Raw genomic sequence first — 4,513 nt, forward strand, 5'->3', positions numbered from 1 at the left:
GGATAGGGATTTTTGTGATACTAGTATTCTACACTTTTTATATGATAACAAAACATATAACATAATAGAAATCAAGTGGACAAGATCATGAATAAAATTAACAATGAGATGTACATTATGTATACTGAGGGATATCTGTTAATTGAGGAATTTAATTATTTCCACTCACCATACTCAGTTATACCTATGCATTATGGAATTCCAAAGATTCACAAGCAAGGAATAATGCCCAACAGGGTGTGTCTTATTTTGTTTCACTTCTAAAGCTCAAAATTTCAAATAATCAAACCTCTAATTATCGGAGACCAGAGGATTGAAGATTTGAAATATCGAACCACAACAAAAAAACATCTAAAACGTGAATACTTCTTATTTCACATTTTTGCAGGGGGGCTTGCCCTCCTGCACCCCCCACACCCCGTTACTTAAATATACCAACTCCAAGATCGCATTACAGTGAAGAGAACGGTAAAGTTCCTGTTCTGCACTGTAAGGCGATCTCCACTGACAAGGTTCAATATTTCAAATCTTCGATCCTCTGGACTTCGATAATTAGAGTTTCGATGATTTGAAATTTCGAGCTTTAGAAGTGAAACCATTTTATTGTGGAAATAACACATGCCCAGAGGTGTTCTCAGGCCCGACATACACACACACACACACACACACACACACACACACACACACACACACGGACACGCGCACACGGACACGCACACACACACACACACACACACACACACACACACACACACACACACACACACACACACACACACACACGCACACACATTTTTCTGTTTTGTTCGATCAGTCTCTCTCTTACTCTCATACACGCATGTACTCTCAAACACACGCTTTATTTTAATTTTTTTATTTCTTATTTTAAACTCACTAAATGGCAAAGCACTGGTTAGCCAGCGTAAAATAATGTCAGATATTAGTTTTTTTTCAAGTCCAAGCTCCATGTGGACTCATTTTCAGTGGGCATTACCTGTAGATTACCACACCTTTCTGGAGAACATTCGTTCTCCAATCAGGGTGCGATTTACAGGCCACCCATTCTCTAATAACCAATAAGAACCCCATATGAGACATATTGTTTCAGTGAGGGGCTGGAGAACAGAACTTGTGTCGAGCTGTTTGAAAAAAAAATAAAGGGTGTATTACAGAGTTTTCCCAAAACCACACATATGAAAAGCATAAATCCACAAAATGACAAAACAGCACCAGTGAAGCCAAATAATTTATTAGCACACAAAAATGTTCTCTTGGTCTCTAGTGCCTCGTCTGTTTTTATTGTTTTATAATATAATTATTTAATGATGTAACAATTTAGTTGGTGTTATTTAATGTGGATGAGTATTGTGTTGTGTTATCTCCTGGAAGGCTGTTTAGCCAAGGCGCTAGAGACAGAGAGAACATTTTTTGTGCTAATAAATTATTAGGCTTTACTAGTGCTGTTTTGTCATTTTGTGTATTACAGTTATGTGGGTTATATAAGAGATAGCAATGCCTTTTGAAACAATTGTTACATTGGTATGATGAACAAAGAAGTGATTACATGTTTGTTACACTAGATGTTGAGTCTCTATTTACAGTTATACCTAATGAGAATGACATCAACTTAGTGATAAACTATTTATGTAATCACTTCACTGAGGGTGATGGAGGCCATTGCCTGTCCCTTCAGAGAGGTACTCACCTATCTCTTAGGACCAACTGACCCATGTTCAACTGGAATCCTATTCCACTTTGGCCTTCAAAGCTCATTTGAATATTTTCTCCTACCACCAAACTATGCACCTGTGGTGATTCCACCCAGCCCTTGCCCTGGGCTTCAGTGTGACTGCAGTGGTCCTCCTACTCCCAGCAGTATAGTCCCCTCGGCTTACAGCATGAGCAGCTGTTGGGCATGAGCCTAGTGCTCCAGCACCATCCATTTCCAGGGCTAGTTGATTCAGCAGGTGAGTTGTTGCACACTCCTTAGTGAATTCCAGTTCAATGACCACCATCCTGCTGTCTATATTAACTAACACCTTTTGTGGGGTCTGATCAACAATGGCACTAGGCGCCTTTGCCCGGGGTTCAGTTCATCCCACAATGTCAGTTCTGCCTACCAAAAGTGACCTACTAGGCACTTGCATTCCACTCCTAGATCCAAGCCAGTGATTTGGGCTTCTTACCCATTTAAAGTTTGAGACTAGATTGAGATTGTTTTAACCCCAAGACCTCTAATCATTCATTTTACTAGATAAAACTACATATGCCAATCACTAGCTATCTGGAGGAAAACTTTGAAGGGGAACCAGCTACTAGATGGTTCAATTAATCTTCCACCCATATATCCAGGTTGGACAACTGATTTGTTCATTAGGATTGTGATGGATCTCCACCAGAGTTTTCACTGGTTGCACACTGCCATAGTTCACCATCTTTCAGGTCCCACCAGGCATGTTCACACTCCAGCTCCCTGACGACAAGGGTACGATGGGCTTGGGGATCCCACCTCAGCCATTGTAAGATGGTGCTCACTTTTATTGCACAATATGATCACCTACTGACCCTTGGACTCTTGCAACTTTTAGACTTCTTGGTCCATGTTTCAAGATTGGTATATACGGACATCACCTCACACCCTGGTACTTATGGTGAGCCTCCCTGCCTGGCAGACAGATGCAGTCAGGCTGCACTGAAGACAGTCTGGCTGAGCTGACAGTCACACTGGGAGATGAGGGCCTCAGGCCCCAACACCCCATGGTGAGGGTGGGGCAGAGGAAGTTGTGGCAGTGGTCACCTCTCATAACCCTGAAGCTTGGTGAGAGCTGCTACTGCTGTGAGCTTTATACTTCCCTCCAGGGAGATAAGCCACCTTCAGAACAGCCTTCCCATCTGACCTGGAGCTGGTCACAGTGCACCATCATGGAGGAAAACACCAGAAAGTGTCCAGCTCACCCAAGGCTGGTTCCCACCCTCTGGGAGGGAGAGGTGAATCACCTACCCAGGAGCCAGACACAGCTGATGAATTGAATCCCCCAGGCCGACTGTGTGCACCCAATCCACTTATCTCTCATGCCCTCTTGAACTCTCTCTTCAAAGTTCTTTTCAACTTTCTCTTTTAGTACTTGTCTACAATAGGTCTCATGTTAGTGTTCAGCCTTAGATGGAGTTTACCTCCCACTGAGGTTGGGTCTCAATCACAAGGACTTGGGCCCCAGGGTGGTGCTAGGGAAATGGACTTTTGTATGACAAATTTTCACACATGCGTAGCTCGAGCAAGGATATAACGTTGAGCTCTTCACTCACCATTACAGGGGAAATTCTAATTAGTTTATTTTTCTTCCACTTAGTAATACGCTTAAATTCAGTGGGTCATCATGTCTGATCTGAGGTCATACTCCAAGCTGGTCATAAGTGGGGTAGATACCCATTCCATTCGTACAGGTACTCCACCCCCACAAGAATGAGCACACACATGCACCATGGGACCTGTATTCCCACTGGGTCTTGTAGGAGGATAGCTACCCAATGCCACCTGCGATGTGGGAAATGGCCAGGGGAATGTACGGCAATGCTCATTAGAGGGGAAGCTGAGTGGTGAATCATCAATAATCTTCAGGAGTGGGCCAGATGTACACCATCACATTCCTGTCCATGTGATGCACTGGGCCCAGAAGCAAGCCCCACTCAGCCTTGAAGGACTTCTCAGTGCAGTGGCCAAGGGGCAGAGGCTCACCTGTCTGTAGCCTGACTTGAGGGGGGACAAGGACCCACACTGGGCTCTCATGATACCCCAGCTGTGCCCTTGGGGTCACCCCTGCAAGCAACTGAAGGCACAACTACCCTCAACCAGGCATAGCCCTGGGAGTAACTCATGACAGCAAAGTGCATTTGAAGTGTCCGTGATTAATGTGTACTGCAATTCACATTATTTCTCACAGCTAGCTGCATTCTTAATAGATGCATGAGCCAAGTGATCCACAGCTTAGAGTCATACAGATCTTCTCTCTCAGTCTCCTCTCTCTAGTCACTGCACACCAACAGGAATGGGGGCATTGTCACTGCTGCCATTGGATGAGAAGCACCAAGACAAGCAAGTGAGATTTCACAGATATCATCATGAGAGCCCAGTCTGGAGTTACTGGCTCCATAACACAGAAGGGCAGGGGTTACTGCATTGGCTGGCAGGGTCACCCTCTTTGGCCAGAAGGGCAGCCTCACTGACCATCTGGGTTTTTAAACTGATACTCCATAGGAAATTAGGAATTCCCACTGGTACCCAAGCCTAGAATCATGGGGGAATGGACACTGGTACTGCCAGGGTGGCCCCATCCAGGGAGAAAAAGAAGCACATTCCCTTCTGGGGCAGCACCCTTTCCACGTGTGTGTGTGGGGGGTTCACCCTGCAGCACATCCTCTCCTTCTCCAGCCATGATGTCTCACCTTGAAGAATCTCAGGTGGAAAACGGCAGAATAATGCCACCAAATCAGGTCTCATGTGTTGCACTGGCCA

General features: G+C 44.8%; 1 pseudogene; it reads right to left on the reverse strand.

The window, feature by feature from the left end:
* Positions 1–3,839: 3,839 nt before the first annotated feature.
* LOC122816807 lies at positions 3,840–3,993 on the reverse strand (annotated as a pseudogene).
* Between the last annotated feature and the right edge of the window lie 520 nt (positions 3,994–4,513).

Source organism: Protopterus annectens, chromosome 1.part1 (assembly GCF_019279795.1).
Source record: "Protopterus annectens isolate FY-2018-M chromosome 1.part1, PAN1.0, whole genome shotgun sequence".
NCBI classification, from domain to species: Eukaryota; Metazoa; Chordata; order Ceratodontiformes; family Protopteridae; genus Protopterus; species Protopterus annectens.